We start from the raw sequence: 25,713 nt of genomic DNA on the forward strand, positions 1-25,713 counted from the left end.
TGCCGGTGAATCCTGCTCTGCCCGCTTATATATTGGTCTGGCTAACTCGCCTGCTTTATTCTACAAACACAGAAAACCCAAACCAAAACTATTAAAGAGTGATGAAAGTGAGACTTTTCTTACTTTCTTTTGTCCGTTCTTTCTTGAGATGTATGCTATTTTTCTATTTAGTTACTCTATTTAGCTTTCAGCTTTAAATTGAATGATTTATTATAATATTTGTTTTTTGTAGCAGAAATATTATTTATTAGACTGACATGCATATAAAAACAATAGTGCAAAATAAATATTTCTTACTGCAATGCTTCATTTTTGTTTGATGCACACCATAAATAAATTTTTCATAAAGTAACACTTTTTTAGCAGATAACTTACATTCAAGCACATTCAAGGCAGCATGATCATGAGAAATGTTAGTATTATTGTCATCATCATCATAATTAATATTTAATACTTATTAGACATACATTTTGGAATTATTGCACACAAATATTAATAAGTCATCTTAACATTAGTTAGATAGTTGTTTCTGGTTTTTGTTAGTCCTAGTTGATGTTGTTCTCAAATACAATAAACCCCTTAAAATACAATTTGCAATGGTGCTCATTTTTTTGGTGGGTGCTTCTAAATGTTTTCTGGTGCTCCTAAATATTTTACGTTGGGAGCACTGGCGCTACCAAGTAAAAAAAAATAATTTAAAGATACTGTTCCGAAGTGGATGTGTAAGATTTTTTTTATTTACATTTTTTAATTTTTTAATAAATTATATAAATGATAAAATAATTATATTTTTTATAAATCTGATGAAGAGAGCAGAAGGTAATGACTCATTTGAATTATTTAGCCTGACATGTTTACTGCTCCAAAACATCATAAATCTTTCAAAAATTAAATATATTGTTTTCAAAGAGGAAAAAAGTTTTTGTTTTTTACCAAGACAATTAAAAAGAATATATTTTAGAGCAGTGAGCACAATACCGTGATGTTTTTATCCAAGATTATCATACAGTCAGAATCTTATACAGGCCCAAGCCTACACACAAGTCTTAATTCTCATAATAAAGTCATACCGTAAACAACACCAGCCGGCAAACATTACGGTTCCAGCTTCCCTCCTAGCACAATAAACTAATAGAAATGAGTGCTCTGCGAATGCATAGGGACACTCTGTACTCCTGCAGGGCACAAGAGTCATCCAATATGATGTAACACTGGCCAAGTCACAGCACTTGTGTCACAGCCCACAAACACACACAATCATACTCCAGAAGCTGCGACTGAAATACACTTAAATACTTGCATTTTCTCTCTTTAAAACACGCACTTATGGACTTAATCATCAGTAAAGTACAGAAAAATACCAAATCTGAAACAATGTGAGGTCATTGACTAAGAACATGATGTAGCTGTGGTCATGAACACACACACACTCTGCAGGCAGGGATTCAAAGAAGAAAAATAGAGCAGAAAACAAGTTATGTAACTGTTCTGATATCAACTGGCATTAAAAAAAGAATCGCTTGAAGTGTAGGCCATAATCCAATCTTTCAACCTCCCGCCTCAAGAAATGACATCTCGACCGCTTCACCACAAGCTCTTTCCTAACGCACTCGGTTGTTTCCGAGCATCACCTGTTATGCATTGATTAATTTATCGCATCTGGTAGACTGCCAGTTTGTTATATCACCTACTACCTTATCCGACATTAAGTAATCGGCTATTATACAACAACATCATCTGAAAGTATGTAACCTACTCCAGCAGAATCATCCATATTAACGCGCACACATCACCTGTTGTGAACACATTAGTTAAACAGTGTGTAACTAAAAAAAGAAGTGTTGTTGATGACGTGCACGGCAAACTGTGGCGCAGGAATGGTTGCTACGGCAGCGAGAACAAAAGCAAGGTGACTTTTAGCAAAGCTGCAGTGCTTTGTTCTCTGCGCTGGTCTCTCTTTTTTTCTCCCTCTTTCCCCCATTTTTGATTTGCTCGGAGTATGCGGATCCTTACGAAAGCAGGTCAGTGGAAAAGTAGGTCAGTGTGGAGGGGAGGAGAATGGATGAGAGAAGGGGAATTCAGAGAGAGTGAGGGTTGGGGTGGAGGTGCAGACACGTCATTCATCCTGCAGAGAGATTACAGACGAGTAAGCAGAAACGCTGCATTGTGATCTCTTTAATAACTGAGCACTATGTACAGGCATCAATGCAATAGCAAACAACAAAAACAACTGCTGCCGAATGACAATGAAATGTAGCTTTTCTTGACTTCTTTTAGAGAAAAGTCATGATTATATACACACCGAAAAAAAAAATACTGGATTTACTACAATATTTAAGGTAAGTTGTTGCAAACAATTAATATGGGCTTGAATTTAATCATATAAATTAAATGTAGTAATGTTCAAATTAATGTATTTAAATTGAGTCCATTTAAATAACTTATAAACACTTCCCTAAATAAATTAAGTACATACATTGAAATTTTTTTTAGTGTATGCTGACATAAAATACATGATTCCATAAACAGTTGAAGTCAGAACTATTAGCCCCCCCTCTGTTTATCCCCCCCCCCCCAGTTTCTGTTTAACAGAGAGATTTTTTTCAACACATTTCTAAACATAATAGTTTTAATAACCCATCTCTAATAATTGATTTATTTTAGCTTTGCCATGATGACAGTAAATAATAATTAACTAGATATTAAAGTGACATTTAAATGCTTAACTAGGTTAATTAGGTTAACTAGGCAGGTTAGGGTAATTAGGAAAGTTACTGTATAATGATGGTTTGTTCAGTAGACTATCGAAAAAAATATATAGCTTAAAGGGGCTAATAATATTGAGCTTAAAATGGTGTTTAAAAAAATTAAAACTGCTTGTATTCGAGCAAAAATAAAACAAATAAGACTTTCTCCAGCTGAAAAAGTATTATCAGACATACTGTGAAAATTTCCTTGCCCTGTTTAACATCATTTGGGAAATATAAAAAATTTAAATAAATTCAAAGGGGGGCTAATAATTCTGGCTCGATTGTAATTCATTCGGGTTGTCCGATGTTATATTAAAACCATAGGGATTATAAGTTTGTAGAAGTTACATTAAAAAATACCCATAAATATAAAGGTTTAGTACTGCTTCAGTGAACGTGAACAAGTATATTAAAATCCATTCATTTTCACTAATTGTAGTATATTTTTTTCAATGTATGCTTTAAATGCTTTAAAAATAAGTTAAACCATTGTAGACTACAAAAATATGTACTGCAGAGGCGCTCCCTCCCCCTCATTCTGCTGTGGTAACCCCTGATGAATAAAGGGACTAAGCAGTAGGAAAATGAATGAATGAATGAAAAACTCCAATCTAACCCATCTCCACTAATTCCACTGTGGCAACCTCTGAAAAACAGATTAAGCCGAAGGAAAATGAATGAAATCAGAAAATACTAATTTGTATTATAATTTGAATGATTTCAAATTTCTAGCTGACAAATGGGTAAATATAAGTGGTTTTAAAAATAGTGGCAAAGTATAAATGAGTGTTAATGAGTTATTTCTGGGCTCACTGTATGAAAATATGTTTACACTGCAAGATTTGTTAGTTTGATGCTTGAATGATTCTTCTCATCTTGGACCCATTGATAATGGATATACAGTTTATCCTATAGAAATGCTATTAGTGCTATTTGAGCAAAAGAATTAAGCTGTCTTTTGCTTTATCGTCATGAACAGATTTGTGCAAAGCCTAATGATCCATATCTGAGAATGTTTCAAAGAAAATCTTGCGCTTCAAAGGAAGCAAGAAAATCTGACCTTTTGTACAAAGGTTCACCCAATCACACATTTGATTAGTGGGCTAGAAATAACCCAGAGTAAAAAATCCTTCTTCAAACATCTTGTTCACTTTATAGCTTGACTTGGTTAACAAATATGTCTAAGAATCCATCATTTTTAATATGTAATAGTGCCTTAATTTATTATAATGATTTACATTTTTTCCACTATAAAATGTGTCTTTTAAATAGTTTTTAGTTATATATTTACATATATATTTTAAACAATTATTTACAAAATGCCCAAAACAATCATTTAATGATGCTATTTAATTTCTAACATTCATTCATTTTCTTATCGGCTTAGTCCCTTTAATAATCCGGGGTCGCCACAGCGGAACGAACCGCCAACTTATCCAGCAAGTTTTTACGCAGCGGATGTCCTTCCAGCCGCAACCCATCTCTGGGAAACATCCACACACACACATTCACACACACACTCACACTATGGACAATTTAGCCTACCCAATTCACCTGTACCGCATGTCTTTGGACTGTGGGGGAAACCGAAGCACCCGGAGCAAACCCACGCGAACACAGGGAGAACATGCAAACTCCACATAGAAACGCAATCTGAGCCAAGGCTCGAACCAGCGACCTTCTTGCTGTGAGGCGACAGCACTACCTACTGCGCCACTGCTTTGTAATTTCTAACACAATCCTTAAAAAATAATGTATATCATTCGTTTATTCATCTTATTTTCGACTTAGTTTCTTTATTAATCTGGGGTCACCACAACGGAATGAACCATCAACTTATTTAGCATATATTTTACGCAGCGGATGCCCTTTCAAATGCAACCCATCACTGGGAAACATCCATAGACTGGCCAACCACTAAGCATACAGTAGTCGCTTTTGGACAAAGCGTGTGAGAGAGTGAGACCAGCGATCCTTGCATGCATGAAATATAGCACATAGGACAAGTTTTGCTTGCCACACAACTGAAAACGTGCTAGATATAATACAGTTTTTTGTTGTAGTATTATACTCTAAAGTTTTTTTAACAGGCGAATGACATGATCTAGTGCAGTGGTTCTCAAACTGTGGTACGTGTACAACTAGTGATACGCAGGCTTCCTTCTAGTGGTACGCGGAGGAATGATGTATGTCATGTACATGGTACAAACATTTAAAAATTAATCAAAAATTATGTATATAATTTGCCATTTATGACATAAAGCCTATATTTCTAAGGTAATCTGCCACTTTTTTTTAACTGTGCAGAGTTGTAGCTGCTTTACTGGGCCTACTACGCTATCGTATTTCAATACTGCTCATTTTGGTGGTACTTGGAGAGACAATTTTTTTCTGAGGTGGTACTTGATTAAAAAAGTTTGAGAACCACTGATCTAGTGGATTGTCTACTGTCTATCTTAATTAGATCTTTAAAATTGTGTAGAAAAGATATTATGCTAACGGAGAGCATTTTGGCAGATCACCTACTGCACTTTTGATTTTGCAAAAACTAATAAGTTAACTTAATTCCTTCATGTTGTCCCAACACAAATCAATTGTGTGGAACCCGGCATTTTTTACAGTGTAAAGTCATTCATTTAATGCAGAAAAAAAATCTCATTTTTGACCACGAAAATGAGAGCAGAGGCAGGACAAGAAGGAAAATCAGAACAGAAAAAGTGAAGGAAGAGTAAAACAAGCAGAGGAAGAAGAAGCCGGAAAAAGAGGGCAGCGAGAGAAAGAGAGAGAGAGAGGAATGGAGTGGGAAGAGAAGATGTTTTGTCTCTGAACATCTGCAAGAGCGCTGGGATTCCAGAGCACAACATAACTCTGGTTATGTAACCCAGTTGCCTAAGATGTAGGTCAAAAAATAGAGAGCGCAAACAGGGGCAGAAGAGTCTGAGCGCCAATGTGTGTCATGCGGAACAGGATTATAATGATGACGTGCGCGCTTATAAGCATACGAGTGTCATGTAGAAGCATATCACAAGATGTGTATTAATCGGGGTTATGTGTGACGTGTGAGTGTATATTAAGTGCTGGTGAGAGTTTATAAGAGGAAGTGTGATTCGCAGAGGCAGATCTAGTGAAAGGGCAGCCGAATGTAGGTCAGAGTCTTGCCCACACCCCATTCCCTCAGTCCTAAAGCCTGTGACCCATTCAGTCCGCCCTCTCTCTCTCTCTCTCTTGTTCACCCTTAGGTAACGCAAAATGCTATAACTACAATTATGGCCTGTTTGGCCACGTCTGCATTCATCCGGATATGTTTGAATATGCTTTCCATTCATGCTTGCTCATTCAATGGGTTAACAAAACTTTCTCATTCACAACAAAACTAATTTCAGTGCTAAAATCCTCTGACTGCACATACAGTGTAATAAAAAGATGATACAGAGGTGTTAAAAAGTTATCATGCTATTTTATCTGCAAAATATAATAATTTAGCACTCTCAATCACTATCTGTCACCATTAGCAGGTATAATATAAAATGTGATTGCTTCCATGTTTCGGTGCTACAATCACAAGTACATTGTCAACACCTTTGTTGGAATTTAAAGTCCTGTGAAATTAAAATGGCATTTTTTTTAGATGTTAGTACCAGTATACAGTTAGTTTTAAGAATGCCTACAAGCTAGTGTGCTTCAAAACAGTGACAAAATTTGAGTTTAGAAGATATACAGTACTGTGCAAAAGTCCTAAGCACTGTACCAGTTTTGTTGGCCTAAGACTTATATAAACAATCAGTCTTTTGTATTAAAAGCAAACAGAAAACATAGGAAATATGTGCAAAAAGAACAACAACAGCACAACATTTCCTCTTCAACCCAGATAGCAAAGCATTCTGGCCCAGATTTGGCATAAATCTGGCACAGCAGGCATTCTCTGGCATTGGCACACAGCAAGTGGGCCAAACATGGCCCTGGTTTGGCAGAGGTGGCACCGTCTTTTAGGCGGCACACAATACTGGGGAAAGATGTAAATGTAGTATTTGGCCAAGACATTAATAATTGATATGTGGGCTATGTAAGTTTGGCCTATCTTGACCTACATTTAAAATAAATTTTTATTATTTTTAAACAAAGAAAAAAAAATCCTCCAATCAGGTCACTTCCGAAAAAAGCATGCCCATAGCACGCCTAAAGTGCAATGAATATTGGGTTTATCAGTTTCATTAGAGCAGTGACACACCAACAAATCTGGCCCAGTTCAGGCTCATTTATGAGTTAGTAACTTGGCTGAGAATTGGCCCAGATATGGTCCATGTTTGGCCCTTGTCTGGAAGCCAGACTTGGTCCAGTTATGTACCGTAGTTCACTGCGGCATGTGGGCCAAGCAAAAGTTGATTGTGTGGGAAATGGGCTGGGCCAAAGATATTTTGCTATGTGGGAAGCAAACCTCTATGTTTAATGTTAAACTGTTTTGTTCTAAATGTCCTGACATTTTCTGAAATAATGTGCTGTGTAGGCATAACATTGTGAAGGTATAATAACCTTGGATAAAAATATCACTGTTTCACGGTATTGTGATTACTGCTCCAATATAGGTTCTTTTCAAATGTCTGGGTAAAAAATGACCACTTTTCCCCCCATTGAACACAAAATATTGCATATGAAGAAACATTTAAAATATTTTGGACCAGTAGCTTTTGATGTGGAGGTTGCTTTTTTTGTTGGGGGTATTGTTGCCCTAAATAACGAAACAGGTACGTGCGAAAAACATGTAAAAAAATAAACCAAAACAAACCTTATACATACTGTAGGAATGGTATAACAGAAAATTTAGGCGGTTTTAAAACCTTGAATTATCCTATTCTCTGTAAACCTTGAAACCGGTTATTGTCCCATACCTAGTTGTGTAATATCAGCCTTATTTTAACACTTTCCATAGTTCTTCTTTAGGTTATAAGTGTCATACTTTTCTTTTTCTGTCTGGGTGATCTCATATAGCCTCTATAATATTCAGGTCTGGACCTTGTGGAGGCCATTTCATGTCTGTGTTTCATCAGCTGTTTTCTTTCTACAAACAGGATTTCTCTGCAATGGGGTATATGCACACAGACTTTTAATGTTCAGGCAAGAAGCACTGCATTAAATTCCATTTTTCCCCACCATCTCTTTAAAATATGAAAATGTATTTTACTTCAGTATTTCTGTTTCTGCACTAGCCTGCTGATACTGACGGTGCTAGCTGTTACACAGCCTATTATCTTGTTTTATGCTTAAACAACTAAATAAATGCTTAACTGATTGTATTTTAATTTCATTACGATGTAAATGCTGTAAAAGGAACATTATCAAATTTAAAATAGTCACAGAAATCCATTGGCTGAAGCTGTGCATATACCCCATTCGCTGATCATTATCATGCTGAAAATAAAGACGGTTACCACTGAAGTCCTTTCCAGAAGGGATGGCATACTGTATTAAAACTTACCATCTGTACTTTTCAACATTCACAATGTCGCCAATTCAGAAAATATTTCAAACAACACTGATAGAAATACAGCTTAAACCAGGACAAAAAGCCTAATTCCAACACTGTCTTTCATGTCTAAAACAAGTAAACCAAAACTCCTATACTCACAAACCATACATGATTAGAAACATAATTTATTCACATTGTAAAAAATCTCAATTTGAAATAAATCACACTGGTTTATGGCTGGTTTTGTGGTAAAGAGTCACATATATCCATTTTACCACCAGTAAAACAATAGATTTAATGTTGGCCTAGAAGTTTTGCACAGTACTGTAAAACCGAAATAAACATTGAAAGCTTGCAGTCTGTCTCTTCCACCTAAATGGATCAACAATTTTATTTTACATCACCTCATACTTCAGTTTCTCATCAAATGTTGACCAATCAAATGATTTCTATTGTCTGACATGCACTGCCCACTTCAGGACCCTTCACATTTGCTAGCGCTTGAGTTCAACCGCTCTCACTGGCAGACCTGTGATAAAAGCAAACACTACTGGCTCCTATATGCCCCACCCTCTATTCATATTTCAGTTGAGATTACTTTAAACATCGAATACAAAAATGCAAATCTCAAAGTATTTCACGGCACTTTTAATGGTATGACTGTATAAAGTAAAATCTGGCTTTAGCAACAACACTAAAAGGCACATACCAGTGATGTCTAAGGTTACAGTATGCGTCAAATAACTAAATGCGTCATCGCACATTTTAAATTCATCAAACCGTGTTTCAAGTTTATCCACTTGACAGTGCGTCATCAAAAAGCTCAACTTTCAGGAGACATAAATGTCATTTCTGTGTGGTGAGCCTGCTTTTTATATATTTATTATCTGTTTTTTTTTTTGTCCTGTCTCTGTAATTCTGTTGCACTGTAGAAGCTCTGTCACGAAAACAGATTCATCGTACGTGCGAACGTACCTGGCAATAAAGCTCTTTCTGATTCTGATTCATATAGAAGGTCAAAATATAGAAAAGATTCTTTTTTAGACACCAACAGACAGGACTGCAGTAATGATCAGTGATGGGTGTAATTAGTTACTGTAATTAAATTACTTTTCAACTGAACAGTTATACTATTTTACTGTTCATTTTTAGCTCATTTAATTACAGTTACTTATAATATTCTACCTGCCTTGTACAAAAATCAAGCAGTTCTGTATAAATCTGTATAAAGGTCTTTTTTGTTGTTAAATTTAGCAGAATATCTAAATGTTTCAAATAAAAAATGTTATACATCTGTCAAGACGATTAAACACGATTAAGAAAAAATAAGTGAGAAATTAGTATAAGTGAGTGTATTTTGCATAAGTTTTTCAACTAAAGGTTAGATTTTTCGGTCAATAGGAAATGTTTAAGAATCTGGATTTAGTAAGAAATTAATGACAGTTTATGGTGTGTATTTTTAAAATAAAGCTAAAAGGCCCTGTTTGACTCAAAACAAAAGAATTAAGAGTTTAGTTTCTATTGTTTATGTGCTGAGATTTATAGGGATTTATAGTCAGTTGATTGTATTACTTATTTATTAAATTACTGTTCAGATGAAGGTATTAGTAATTAACTGTAATTATATCTAATTAGTGAATAATTTAAATTAGTAAATAATAACACCCGTCATTGGTAATGATAGTGAAAATTTTCCATATTAAATTTTGAAGTAAAACAGTAATAATATCTAATTGTAATAATATTTCACATTTCCAGTTTGAAATGTATTTTAATCAGCCTTGGTGAGAAATGAATCTACTTAAACAAGATTAACCCACTCCAAAGTTTTCAACATTATTGTATTTTAAATAATGGCAAAGCTGTTTTAAATGTGAGAATGGAAAATGAGCTTAAATAATATTCAGTATTCAATATTTGTTTATTAGGCAACGCAGTGGCGCAGTAGGTAGTAAGGTAGCACGAAGGTTGCTGGTTTGAGCCTTGGCTGGGTCAGTTGGCATTTCTGTGCAGAGTTTGCATGTTCTCCCAGTCTTCGCATGGGTTTCCGGTCTCTTCCACAGTCCAAAGACATGCAGTACAGGTGAATTGGGTAGGCTAAATTGTCCGTAGTGTATCTGTGTGAATGAGTGTGTATGAATGTTTCCCAGAGATGGGTTACAGCTGGAAGGGCATACCTGTGTAAAAACATGTACTGGATAAGTTGGCGGTTCAATCTGCTGTGGCGACCCAGGATTAATAAAGGGACTAAGCCGAAAATAAAATGAATTAATGAATTAATATTTGTTTATTACTGTCAACTTGTTTATCACTTGTTAATATTGTTAACAATTTCCTGTAAAATCTACAGTAACTTACCGACAGCAGTTCGCCTTACTGTAAATAAATTACAGCAAAAATACAGTATTTAGATTTGCAGCACTGTTTATTGTACAACTTTCATGTAAAATATACAGTAATTTTCACATTTCAACTTTAAAATACAGTAACATACTGTATAACTGTCCTACAGTGAAACACAGTTCACATTACAGGTAAATACTGTGTAATTTACAAAAACTGTTAACAGTGCAGATTATACTGATATATTCTTCATCCCAATTCCTTCTATTATTAACCAGCCGTCTAAACAACACAAAACACTCAAGCAATTACACAGAAATATGCTAAAACTACTCCGAAAAGTGAATTCCTGTGCAGCAATCTTCCACCAATTACCTCTACAGCATCCTGCAAGCAGCATTTACATTTTCCTCCAAAACTATAAACATCTACTTCATATACTCTCCCTTTCTTTGTCATTTTATCATTTTGGTTGATAATTCTCTCAATCTCCTTCCTCTGCTGCACCTGTGGCACAGTCACCAATTACACGGCAAATTCCTGTCATTATCCTCTCTTTTGTAATCAGTTACTTTAATCAGACCCAAATCTTCCCAAACAAAGAATGAAATGATATCGGTGGATACCCTATTGAGAAATGTTCCCCTCATGGTGACACATCGCCCGCTGTGATCAGCTCTAGATTACACGCAACAACGATTTGTAAAAGGCTGGAGTCTTAAGATAGAGCTGCGTTCATTCTCTAGTACTGAAATGCTTAATAAAAGGGTCGTTTTTAATAATGGAATTTTGATCATGTGACTGGCAGAGACATAACTTGTGTCCCAAATGTCACACTATACACTTATTCACAAATGTATTGTTGCATTCCAAATGGCACACTATACACTTATGTACTATGCACTTGTACACTCAACCATTTAGTGTATGTGCATCCCAAATCACTCACTTATGCACTATTCTATGGCATTTTGTAGTATAAATAGTAGTCCATTCACACTGAAAATTCTAAACATTTTAAAAACAATAAGTGCACTTAAAATGCCCAAATGGTGCATTTATTCAGTCATTAAAAATAAGTGTGAAATGTTGAATACTTCCTGCATTCAACAGTCATAGTTTTGCTCCCCTAGGGGATAGTGTGAAGCTATTGGACACTGATATTGGATTACTTTGGATTTTTTTCGATTGTGCAAGCAAAATTAAAACGTAATGCCACCTCCTGATGGTGAATGTGCTTGTACTCATGATACTGTAGGTACTATCTGGTAATTTGGTAATTTATTTCACTAATCTGGCAAACATTAAATTTTACCTGGGAAACAAATTGAATTTCTGTTTAGTCAAAAAAAAAAAAGTTAGTGTTCCATTTTGGACAACACTAAACTCTGCACTACATAATTGAGTATATGAGTGCATAGTGCATAAATGCATAGTGTATAGTGTGTAATTTTGACACAACTTAAAAGTTTAGTGTTGTCTCTGCATCACAATTAAAACACTGTACAAGGTGAGCTACTGAGCAAACTGACCCAACCAGAAAAGACAAATAGATAGAAAGATGGATAGATGGATGGATGGATAGATAGACAAGTGTATAAGTACATAAGGTAAAAATCAGGGGTGTTCACACTCAGTCCTGGAGGGCCGGTGTCCTGGAGAGTTTAGCTCCAACCCTAATCAAACACACCTAAACAAGCTAATCAAGCTCTTACTAGGTATACTAGAAACTTCCAGGCAGGTGTGTTGAAGCAAGTTGGAGCTAAGATCAGCAGGACACCGGCCCTCCAGGACCGACTTTGGACACCCCTGGTATAATGCTTAGTGTATCGTGTGTCATTTGGGACATAACTAAAAAGTTTATTTTTATCTCTGCATCACAAGTACAACACTGTACAAGATAAGCTACTGAGCAAACTGACCAAGCCAGAAAAGATAGATAGACAGACAGATGGATGAATGGATGGATATACGAGTGTATAAGTGCATAAGGTATAAATGCGTAGTGTATAGTGTGTCATTTGGGACATAACTTAAGAGTTTAGTGTTATCTCTGCCTAACAAGTACAACACCGTACAAGGTAAGCTACTGAGCAAACTGACCACTCCAGAAAAGAAAGATGGATGGATGGATGACTGTTTAAGTGCAAAGGGTATAAATGCTTAGTGTATCGTGTGTCATTTGGGACACAACTTAAGAATTTAGTGCCGTCTCTGCATCACAAGTAGAACACTACAAGGTGAGCTATTGAGCAAACATACCATGGCAGAAAATATAGATAGACAGATGGATGAATAGATGGATATACGAGTGTATAAGTGCATAAGGTATAAATGCGTAGTGTATGGTGTGTCATTTGGGACATAACTTAAGAGTTTAGTGTTATCTCTGCCTCACAAGTACAGCACCGTACAAGGTTAGCTACTGAGCAAACTGACCACTCCAGAAAAAGAAAGATGGATAGATGGATGGATGGATGGATGACTGTATAAGTGCATAGGGTATAAATGCTTAGTGTATCGTGTGTCATTTGGGACACAACTTAAGAATTTAGTGCCGTCTCTGCATCACAAGTACAGCACTGTACAAGGTGAGCTATTGAGCAAACTGACCATGCCAGAAAAGATAGATAGACAGATAGATAGACAGACAGACAGACAGACAGACTGTAAATATCATTAGTGTAAAAAGGAATGAAAGATTAGTCACACTACTCTATACAATTTGTTTGACCTAGATACGGCAGTCAAACGTTTGTTAAAATATGTTTTTTGCTGTTGCACAATACTGAAGCATAGATATAAAATGAGCCTATGTTGAATTTTCATTGTTGGGTGAACTATTCCTTTAAAGTTATGCCTTTATTTAAATATGATGCTCAAATTTGCTTGTTCCCAAAATAACAAATGTCCAATGTCTAAAAGCAAGCACCCATTTACACTTTAACTCCTACAGTTTACAGTGAACTTGTATCTTATTATTATAAATTGAACATGATCCATTACAGTTGAGCATTCGGTGCCAAACATATTACATTGCGAACCTTGCCTTAGTGAAATTAAAGTGTAAGACGTTATAAAACCCAACTGCAAACTGCATAAGTGCCCTCTCATGCTATTTCAGCTAATGCATAATCAGCACCAATAAAAGCTCCGGCGTCAATAACAGCACGGCGCTTTATTATGTCATGCACACCGACATCATTCCATTATATGAGCAAGGCCAAGATTACAGTCATAAAAAAGAAAGAGAGAAAGCGTGAAAGAACCTCTCAGCTCTGAAATAATGAAAGAAAAGACGTTAGAATTGTAAAGAAGATGAAAAAGTCATAAAAAGTGGGGCAGAAGTGTAAGTGAGGACGAGATTTCTGCTCATCCATTAAATGCGAAGGATGAATTGGGTCACTAGAGCAATGAGTCAGCCTACAGTTATGCAATGTGAGCGTTTGGGGTATTGCTACACTGTGTGCGTGTGAGGGGCTATGGAGAAAGAAAAAGAGAGAGAGGTTGTTTTCACATGCACACATCTGCGAGAACATGACTGGCATATGTTGAGGGTAAAATGCGAGATTGAACAGCTGCCTTCAGTGTGAGGCCGAGGACCATAAGGCTTGTAGGCAGATCGTGTTACTTCGCATATGATTGTTTAAATGTGAAAGGCAACAAAATATGTTTCCAGCAGCTCTAATGAAAGCGCTTCATTAAAAAGGCATTATTCTGCGGTCATAAATCAATACAGGCAGAATGTGTGAAACTCACAGCTTTGCCATCAATATTCCACTTGCGAGGACACTTGTTGTTAATAGAGCACTTGAGCTTTGTGAAGTCCAGACCACACTGTCCTCTTGACTTGTCGCTCTGATTGCAATTATTTCATGGAAATAAATAGAAAGTCTTCTCACCGCTTATGGACAATGATTGTTCACATGTAACTTATACTAGACTGCAGGTTCAAGGTCAATGTTTGTGCATATGTGATTGGAATCTTGAGTGTAAAAGGGAAAAATATGAACTTTAAAAATCAAATGTAAACAAAACTAATGCAATTTGAAACTAGGGCTGCACGATGATGACTCTATTTGGGAAGAGTTCATAATTTTACATTGATTGGGATGATTTTTAGGGGAGTGGGAACAACAAATAATAACTGCACTTCTAGTTGATCATTTGGTATCAGAATTGGCTTATATGAAAGGAAAATGCTTTTAAATTATGCTTATTTTACCAAAATAAAGTCCTGTCGCTTAACAGAAATAATGTACAGTATAAAATATAAAGTCATGGTTCAGTGGAGAAAGAATTAATAATGTGTATGTCTCCCATGAACTTGAATTAAAGCACAGATGAAAAAATAAAACAAAGATAAAAATGAAATGAAAAGCGCTTCATGGTTTTTGATGGAGTTAAAGTGAGTTACAGAAATGTGTTAATCAAACGTAAAACAAAATGGTACAGTCCTCATTGTATAAATCAATGAACGATTAATGTTTGTTAAAGTAGGAAACTGAAACTTTATGTTTCAAATAAGTTAACAAATATTGAACAAATATTGTCCATAAGTGATGAGAGGACTGAAAAGTTCATATCCTCTTGTTAAGTGGTGACGTGTTTGTGACGTGTGTAATACTGTTTCCGGGTCCAAGCCGCCATTCATTTGAGTGGAGAAATCCTTCGTTTATGATCACGTTTTATTCCTATCACACATTAAAGTTAATTTTACATAAAGTCATAGTGTACACAACAATCTCTGGGCTTGCTGCATAACAAATACCAAAATTTTAACAATTTATAAAACAATGAATCACTTTCTGGCCATCGGATATTAGGCATGGACATATATATTGCGATCGTGACTTTCGAAAGTATTAAATCCCTTTGTAAACGTTTATTATTATCATTTCATGAATCTCCCCATTCAGTTGAATAGAGCGCTTGGACGCGTGACATCACACTTAACAAGCGGATAAATAGAATATTTGCTTATCTGATTGGAATCTGATTTTGTTTAGCAAGTCTAAAAAGCAAAAATGCATTTTAAAAAAGGATCTGTATTAAAACCTTTATTACCATAAATCCATATTCAATTTATGACTGTCAAACTAAATTCCATTTCTGCTTATCTGACTGGAACCAGATCCTTTTGAGCAAGTGCAAATGGACAAACATTCTATAAGAAATATGTATTTTTACAAGTTTGTTTCAAGTCTTGTTTACACAGACTCCATAAACCATTTTTTAATAAATACTATATTTTCGAATAAATACTATGGAAACTTGCCATAATGTGTGACCAATAACTCCACTTAATAACTATTAAATATTGATATTAGCCAGATAAAACACAAATGACAACCGTTAATTCAGCATACACAGTTGAAATCAGAATTATAAGCCCTCCTGAATATTTATTCCCCCAATTTCTGTTTAATGGAAAGAAGATTTGTTTAAACACATTTCTAAACATAATAGTTTTAATAACTCATTTCTAATAACAATTTCACCTCAAAGTGACTTTTAAAGGCTTAACTAATTAAGTTGACTAGGCAAGTTATTATATAACGATGGTTTGTTCTGTAGACTATTGAAAAACGTATTGCTTATAGGGGCTAATCATTTTGACCTTAAAATGATTTATTTATAAATCAAAAACTGCTCTTTTTCTAGCCGAAAAAAAAAAATCTTCTTTCTCCAGAAGAAAAAATATTATCAGACATACTGTGAAAATTTCCTTGCTCTATTTAACATTATTTGGGACATATTTAAAAAAGAAAAAAAAATAATCATAAAAAGATGACCTACTTTATATTGTGGTATATATTGTTGGCTCAACAAAACCATTAATCACAGTTTAACATCATGTCAGTGTCGACCTCCTGTTTTGTGATCTGATCCAGTTCAGCCCTTGGCATTTTAAAGAGAACTACACAGGCTTTAACTGGAAACGGGGGGTCTTGGGCCCCTCTGGCTCCCTGTAATTCACCTATTTTAATCTTTCAGTGGTCACTTTTACCCTTGAAAGGAACTAGACAGTGTTAACCACAAGCATATTAACCCGATAAGCCATTAGATAAGCATCTGTCTGCTCCTTCTGTCCAGATACCTGCAGTCCACGGCCCAGCAGATCGCCCTGTATGACCCAACACTAAACTAGCAGCTCGTATGGCTCAGTCCTGACCTACATACTCAGACACACACATGCTAACTGAAACAACAGGCTAATCTGTTAAACTTGACACTGATTTGTACTGTTTTTTCACAGTTATTTACTGCAAAATCGCCAGTAAAATACCACATACATTCCTTACAGTTTAGTACTGTAATATGCACTGCATTGTGAGTAATTTGTTAAACTTTTACAGCACTTACTGCATGAATTTGCGGTATTCTACTGTAATCAAGTACTGCTATATTGTGGTTGAATACAAAATGTGTTATTTGGAATTTATTAAATTCAATAGTAAATATTAAAAATAAAGGTTTAGTACTCCTGGTGTAAAATGTAAATAAATTACAGTAAAATTATCATACTGTACAGTTAAAAATGTAATAAAGTTTTACCATAAAAGGAGTTGCGGTAGGGCCTGCTACTGTGAAACACATTTACAGGCAAGTTACTGTAAAGGAGCAGTTGTGGTAACTTACTGGCAACAGTGAATATACAATAATACAATAAAATGACAGTGCTTGACTAGCGTTTCTTTTTTTAGAGCTGAGGTTGTCGTTTCTTCAGCCACGACAGACAGAATTAGCAGATAATACATGACAGATGTGAAATTAAAATCCCTCAGATTTCTGTTCTTCAAGTTAAACGTCTCAAATGAGTTCTCTGGCTACTGAAACTAACTTTATGAGCTGACATTAATCAAGAAACTTTTTTAAGTGAACTCCAAAAATGATAAAAAGAGATTACAGCATCTAAAATATATACATTTTTCCTCAAACTTTTAATTCTTGGATGACTTTCTTTATATTCTTTAAACATTGTGTATTGAATTTTTATATAACTATGTGATTTTGAATATTTATAGAATTTTTTAGTTTATTAATTTAATTTGTTTATTAAATAATGTTTTTTTTCATTAATAATAGTTAATAAAAAATAGAATTACATGTGTATGATCGTCAGGATTTACCATATTTGATGCTAAATTAAATCTGTCTAAATATATAATAACATTATGTTTTTTTATACATGTAATTATGTTTTATTAGTAGATTTGAAATTGATATACATTATATAATGCATGTCTAACGGGTAAAGTATTGTAAAGAAATAATACAGAAAATGTCCGTCACTGTAGAAGAGCAAATTATACCCTATTTTTGCGGTAATATATTTAAAATATTATATTTTAAACTTTTATTTATTAGTCAACAATAAATTCAGAACATAATTATTCAAATTAAATCCCTAAAATATTTGCATTTTGTTAATTTTATTTAACACATATATCTAAGATATAGGGTATACCTTAAGGAAGATATACCTAATTATAACTAATTATTAAAACTATTAATTAAATATGCAATTACCTTTTTAAATTCTGTGACATGAACAGACTTGCATAAATATACAAAAACACAAATCCACCCGAATATAACTCGACATAATTCTGTGGCTATGCCACAAGTTCTATATTAAATTATAAAAAGAATTAATTATAAATAATCAAAATTAGTTATTTATAATATTGATTAGTCATTCTAAATAATTATAATAATAATTATTTAGTAATTAATTATTTAAAATGATTGCATATAATACATTTCTCATTATTGTATTATTACATGCAATCATTTTAAATAATTTATTATTGTTATTAATATTATTATTTATAATAATAATAATAAATTAATTTAAATTATTGCATAAAATAATACAAAAATACAACAATAATAATAATGTCAAATCTTAAATAATCAATTATTATAAATACTTAAAATAATATTAATACTAATAATACATTGTTTAAAATTATTGCATATAATAATACAATAATAATAATAATAAAAAGAATGATAATATTAATGACACATTTTAATTAACTTATTATTATTATTATTATTATAAATACTTAATAATAATAATAAATACATTTTATCTATTGCATATATTAATACAATATAAATATTAATACAAATAATAAGTCAAATTTTAAATAACTTGTTATTATAAATACTACATTAATTAATAAATATAAAAAGATATAAAAATAATAAATAATTTTAAACTATTGCATATAATAACAAATTCATTCATTCATTTTCTTGTTGGCTCAGTCCCTTTATTAATCCGGTGCTGCATCGCCATATTAACAAATACTACAAATATAAAAAAGAATAATAACAATATAGTTAATCTATTAATGACAATGCTAACCATTGAGCCACCATGCCGCTTCCATATTAATCTCCAGTAAAAGGATCTATATTTTACAACCTCTGAAAGGCCATCACTCCTAACTCTCCAGCTCACTATGTATTTCTCCTCAGCACACTTGGTTTCCTCAAACCCCCTCAGCACAGGCCTAATAAGGCATTAGTTTGAGGGCAGCTGTGACTCAGAGCGGGATGATAATGGCTAACAGAGCTTCACGTCTCAGAGGAAACTCTCTGAATCACAGGAGCAACAAAAGACGAGTGTTTACAGCGGCACTCCTTCAGCCGTGCCTCAATCTGCTGCTCGAATCCAAACACTTGGCGTGATGGAAGTGTGAACGCGTGACCGAGAACTCACATGAGGCCAGAGTCACTGAGTCAGATCAGATCAAGAGCTGAAGGAAACACACAGGATCAGTGCAGCTTACTAACTGGAGATGTATGTGGGTTTTCTAACATTGTGGGGTTTCTTTTTTGAATGACATCATCATGTACAGTCGAAGTATTAGCCCTCCTGTGATTTTCTTTTCCCCAATATTCCCCATTGATGTTTAACAAAGCAAGGAATTTTTCACAATATTTCCTGTAATATTTTTTTTCTCTGGAAAAAGTCGTATTTGTTTTATTTCAGCTAGAATAAAAGCAGTTTTTAAATTTTTTTAAACCATTTTAAGGTAAATAAGATTAGTCCTCTTAAGCAATATTTTGTTTTGAATGTCTACAGAACAAACCATTGTGATAAAATGATTTTACCTAATTACCCTAACCTGCCTAATTAACCTAGTTAAGCCTTTAAAAGTCACTTTAAGCTGTATAGAAGTGTCTTGAAAAATATCTAGTCTAATATTATTTTCTGTCATCATGCCAAAAAATAAATCAGTTGTTAAAAATGAGTTATTAAAACTATTATGTTTACAAATGTGTTCTGTTAAGCAGAAATTGGGAAAAATATACCGGGGGGCTAATAATTCTGACTTCAACTGTATACTATCATTCAAAAGATTGGATTTTCACCAATGCTGCATCATTTGACATACACTCTCAGAAGTTCACCCTTTTCAAAAGGTTCAAATTTGGTGTTGACACAATGGCCAATTAGTACTAACGGGCCCAAAGTGTGCCAAGAAAATATCCCCCACACTATTACACCACCAGCAGCAGCCTGAACCATTGATAAAAGGCAGGATAAATCTGTGCGTTCATGTTGTTGATGCCAAATTCTGACCCTACCATCCAAATGTCGCAGCAGAAGTCAAGACTCATCAGACCAGGCAATGTTTTTCCAATCCTCTATTGTCCAGTTTTGGTGAGCCTGTGCGAATTGTTTCCTGTTCTTAGCTGACAGGAGCGGCACCCGGTGTGGTCTTCTGCTGCTTGGTGAGTCCATATTAATACCTCAAGGGTGTAGTACCTTAAAAGTACAAAAACATTATTCTTAAAATTTTTAGGGACTAATGTATACTTTTGAGCTACCAATATGGCCCTTTAAGTATAAATGCGTACCTTTTGAAAAGGTACCACCCCAGTGACAGCTCTCATACCTTTATTTCTGAGAGTGTAGCATGCTGCTAAATATTATTACATAAATATTACTTTTTGTGTAATTAATGTTTAATGTTTAAACATTTATGTTTAATGTTAATGTTGTTTAATCTATGTAATTACTATAATACTATTAATATTAATAATAATAATATTAATACGTATATTGAGCACCAAATCATGGTATTATGATTTCTAAACTATCATGTGTCGTGTGTGAAGCCAATAATCAGAGCCAATAATCAGACAATAATCAGAATCAAGTCTTTATATAAGAATTGAAAATTGAAAGTTTGAGTAAAAAAAATACACTTTAACCTTTTATTATTTTATTTATTTTTTGTGATTTATTTTGTGACTTTTTGCCTTGTAACTGATGATATAGGGCAGCACGGTGGCCCAGTGGGTAGTGCTGTCACCTTACAGCAAGAAGGTCGCTGGTTCAAGCCTCGACTGGGTCAGTTTGCACTTTTGTGTGGAGTTTGCATGTTCTTGTTGGCGTGGGTTTCCTCCGGGTGCTCCAGTCTCCCCCACAAGTCCAAAAACATGTGGTATAGGTGAATTGGGTAAGCTAAATTGTGCGTAGTGTATGTGTGTGAATGAAGGGCATCTGCTACGTAAAACATATGCTGGATAAGTTGGTGGTTCCTACCATTTTGGCGACCCCTGATTAATAAAGGGACTAAGCCGAAAAGAAAATGAATGAATGATATAAATAATATTTATTTAATTTTTATGTATAACATTTTATTACTAACTCAGTGCTTTCAAATTCTGTTTGGTGTATAAAGACAATAAAGGCTTTTGATTCTGATTATTAGCTTCAGTGACACGTGTTCTTTCAGAATCAGAATATTGTGGTTTGGTGCTCAATAAAAATGTATTATTATTATTATTAGCAGTAGTATTATTGTTACTATTATTATTACAAAATATAAAGATAAAATAATTAGACTGATAGACGAATTAATTAATTAATGTTCGTTGAAGGGCGGCACGGTGGCTGAGTGGTTAGCACTGCCACCTCACAGCAAGAAGGTCGCCAATTCAAGTACAGGCTGCCATTTCTGTGTGGAGTTTGCTTGTTCTCCCCGTGTTTGTGTGGGTTTCCTCCAGGTGCTCCAGTTTCCCTCACAGTCCAAAGACATGTGCTATAGGTGGATTGAATAAAACTGAAATTGGTATTGAGTATGGGAGTGAATGCAATAGTGTATGGGTATTTCCCAGTACCGGGCTGCGGCTGGATGTGCATCCGCATGCATAAAACATATGCCGTATAGTTAGTGGTTCATGGTGGCGACCCCTGATAAATAAGAGACTAAGCCAAAGGAAAATTAATGAATAAATGTTATTTAAATGTTTTGCAATTAATATTTTACCCAATTTATAATAATAATAATAATAATAATAATAATTGTCCACAGAATAATTATGGTCTTTACACAGGGTCATTAACTACACTCAAGAATTATTTGGAGGTAGGTGGCATCTTAAAGATAACACACATCTAATTTAACAAACTTCCCATTCATCCTTAATCTAAGAATCCTTATTAATGATAATAATAATACAATTATGTTATTAACTAAGCAGAAAATCAGCAACACAACAAAAATAAATGACTTTTTAAAATATATCTGAAGTGAAAAAATAAACAAAATTGACAAACTACACTCAAAAAATGTTTTGCTGCTTGTTCAAACTACTTATTTAAAGTGAGTTTAAACAACACAATTTTAGAGATTTTACTGAGGAACGTATTTTTTATGTTCAGTCCACTTACATTTGTTTTGTTAAATTAATCAAATTAGTTGGAACATTAATGAATTGTTTGTGACCCTGCATTTTTCACACTATATTTCATAACACTTGTATTTTTGACCACATAAATTCACCCTCAGTGAAAAAAAAAAACTACTTCAAATCTTTTTGGCAAGGATTTAAATGAAGCCGAAAATGATTTTACCTTGAAATGCAAACAATGCAGCTTTCCTGAGTTTATAATCTTAATCACCTTCCTTTGCACTTTGTCTTTCTCTTTCATGTACAGTTCATGTGAAATGCCTTCTGGCGCTGCTTTAAAACAGAGCAGTTCTAGGAAGTCTCTGTTCAGCGTGTTTCCAATTACTTGCTGTATGAAGTCCAGGAGAGACGCTGGTGAGACGGGATCATTTAAGTAGGTTAATCAACAGCATCAGGACACGGCCAGTGAGAGAGCATGTTCCTGCTTTCTGTTTAGGTTACTGGGTCAAGCGGAGAGGAAAGACATCACGTGAAGAAGAAAAGCGTGTGTGTGTGAGTTTGTGTGTGGAGGAGCTCACATGTACAGCACAAGGTTGGGTTTTCTAAACACCTCCTCAAAAATTTACACAATTTTAAAAGTGTTTTTTTGTGTGTTCTAGCTCAATTGATCCTATTTAGTTTTTGCATTTACACCGATTTGAAAGTCTCGAAAGAAATGCTAAACACAAAACGTCAACCAGAATCTCAATTGAATAAGCACAGCTAAAAAAAATAACAGAATCAAAATGTAGTTTAACACAAATTGATTAGCCCTCCTGTGAAGATTTGGTAACACTTTACATACACTCACCGGCCACTTTATTAGGTACACCTGTCCAACTGCTTGTTACTGCAAATTTCAAATCAGCCAATCACATGGCAGCAACTCAATGCATTTAGTCTGGTAGACATGGTCAAACTGAGCATCAGGTGATTTAAGCGACTTTGAACGTGGCATGGTTGTTGGTGCCAGACATGCTGGTCTGAGTATTTCAGAAACTGCTGATCTACTTGGATTTTCACACACAATCTCTACGGTTTACAGAGAATGATCTGACAAAGACAAAATATCCAGTGAGCGGCAGTTCTGTGGGCACAAATTCAGAGGAGAATGGCCAGACCGGTTCGATCTGATAGAAAAGCAACAGAATAGCATCTCTGAATGCACAACTTGTCAGACCTTTATTTCTTTCACTTTGGCTAGAATAAAAAAAACACATTTTTAAAAATGTTAAAATGTCTGTGGTCAATATTATAACAATTTATTTTAAATTTGCTAGAGGACAAGCCCCTGTCAACCAATAACTTAACTTGCCTAGTTAACCAAATTAACCTTGAGTTCTTAAATTGCACTTTAATCTGTACCATAAAAAATCCAAAGAAAAAAACGTAAAATTTAGGATAAAAAAACAGTAGTTGTGGTTGCCGGAATTCAACTGTTTAAAATATGCTTAAAACGTAAAGAAATTTCTATGGTTTACGGTAAATTACTGTTTTTGTACATTTCTTTTAATTATACACTAATGTTTCGAAGAATTACACAGACAAAAAAGACAACTGCAAGCATGTGTGGATGAGAAAATAATGAATGAACCAAAGCTCATAACAAACTACTTTTCCAACAAGCAAAGAAAAATCATACTAATATACGTTATGAATAATGTCAATCACACAACTACTAAACACCATAAAAACAGACATAAAACTATTATTATGCAATAAACATTCATTACTAACATTAGATGTAACAAAACTGTGATGTAAAAAAATGTGCATCACTCAAAACCAAAAAAAAAATAAAAATAAAAAGAACCTTAGTAAAGTCAACTAAAAAGCACAAAAAGTGAAGTGCCATGCAGGGAATTCTAGAAAAGTATGTTTTTTTTCACTATAAAAATAACTAGAAAAATATTATATACTGTCGGCATGGCAAAGACAAAAGAATTGAGTTATTAAAACTACAAAGTTTCAAAGAAAATCTCTTTGCTAAACAGCACTTTGAAAAACAGTTTCACAAAAAAAAAAAAAAAAAAAAGTATGAAAAACTATTTACCAGTCTAGGTTGGTAAACTGAAAAGCCCTACGACTCACTCCAGTTATGTTTATATATAGAGTAAATATGAAATCATCCAAATGCTATTGAACATCTACATCTGATGCTAATGACTACAGAGAACAAACATTGATTATTTATGGTGTTTCATCATTTTCTGATTTTTTTTTAATTCCCTTTAATAACCCATCAAAACATTGACTTTCACTGTTCTTCTAAACTCAACCTGCAGAGATCTCATGCTTAAAAGGTTTGATTTTTTTTTATCTGATAAAAGAAATGCATAAATAAGGAAGAGAGCCTCATTATTAATTGTCATGGATGTATATATCATTTCTTAAAGGGTTAAAGTACTAACTACAGGAGGAAAAAATGATTTTGGAAAGATGATTTTATGATTACACGGAGATTGGCAGGCCTGTTAGTAACATCTACTGTCGTAATCAATCTTGTAGATTTATATAGGCCAATGATTACACTTCAGATATAAGAAACAGCACTTTCTAGCGGTTTAGGGGGTTTCTGTCTATACTTGCCCTAGCCTAATTGAAAATCTTGCAACACAGGCTCATTGTATATATGTGCTTCAGCCAACATTTTTGTGAAACCGCAAAAAAACATACTCCAACATATATTAGACAGCAGTTTCTAGGTCAAATGAATGCTACAGAGCTGTTTGACGCCTACAACTTTTTGTTTCTTTTTACATTAAGCATATTTAGAGGGACATATTATCGACAAATAAATTCTTATTTCCATAGATACCACAAAACAACTTATCAGTGTCTATAATTTGTAATTTAATACATTTACGTCACCTATATGGTGCATTTGGATAACTTTTCTGGTGTGGTCAGTTTGCTCAGTACCTCACCTTGTACGTGTTGTATTTGTAATGCAAAGAACTCAAGTTTGAGTCCAGTGAAGCATGGTTTCATGTATCAACAGATTAAAGCAATGTAAGATTAAGGTAAAACTGCAAAGTTTTACTGCATTTTTCTCTTACTGTTGCTTTTAAAAACACATCGGTTTCAAGAACACAACACATTTTATGTCTCAAAAAAATATAAAAAATGTAGGCTGAGGCACATATTTCCAATGAGCCTGGCCTAAATGCTTCCTAAACCCACATGGAATGTTTTGATATCATTTGACATAAAACCCGTTTAAAATTGCACAAAAAAGTGATAAAAATGATTGTATAGGTTGTCTGTGTTAATAAATCTTCTCAAAAATAGGCACTTTTTTCGTGAACACATTCTAAGTTTAAATGAATGTTTAAATGAATGTTATTAGCTGTTTTGCTGTAAAATAAATGTCAAAACAATCTGCAGAAAAAATGTAAGCATATCTGCATAAAACATAGATTCTACGCTTTTTAATGGTATCATATGTCAGAG

At 34.1% G+C, this 25,713-nt stretch overlaps 1 protein-coding gene and 1 long non-coding RNA gene across 15 annotated transcripts in view; one reads left to right on the plus strand and one right to left on the minus strand.

Moving 5' to 3' along the window:
- Positions 1–25,713, minus strand: part of rgl3a (ral guanine nucleotide dissociation stimulator-like 3a) — a 120,975-nt gene that overhangs the window by 42,147 nt on the left and 53,115 nt on the right. For 6 of the 14 annotated variants that reach the window (XR_015493183.1, XR_015493180.1, XR_015493181.1 and 3 more), the window contains exon 18: positions 20,167–20,347. The exons of 6 other annotated variants lie outside the window; for them this stretch is intronic. The gene's annotated coding sequence lies outside the window, so the exon portion shown is untranslated. Of the gene's footprint in view, positions 1–7,704; positions 7,824–20,166; positions 20,348–25,713 lie in introns of all 14 variants that reach the window. 2 more of the 14 variants (XR_015493184.1, XR_015493178.1) reach the window with 2 other exon arrangements.
- Positions 1,897–24,068, plus strand: LOC147843359 (uncharacterized). The gene is made up of 2 exons (XR_015493217.1): positions 1,897–2,021; positions 22,529–24,068. It is a non-coding gene; the product is annotated as an uncharacterized LOC147843359 (long non-coding RNA).

Source organism: Danio rerio, chromosome 6 (assembly GCF_052040795.2).
Source record: "Danio rerio strain M-AB ecotype USA chromosome 6, GRCz13ab, whole genome shotgun sequence".
NCBI classification, from domain to species: Eukaryota; Metazoa; Chordata; class Actinopteri; order Cypriniformes; family Danionidae; genus Danio; species Danio rerio.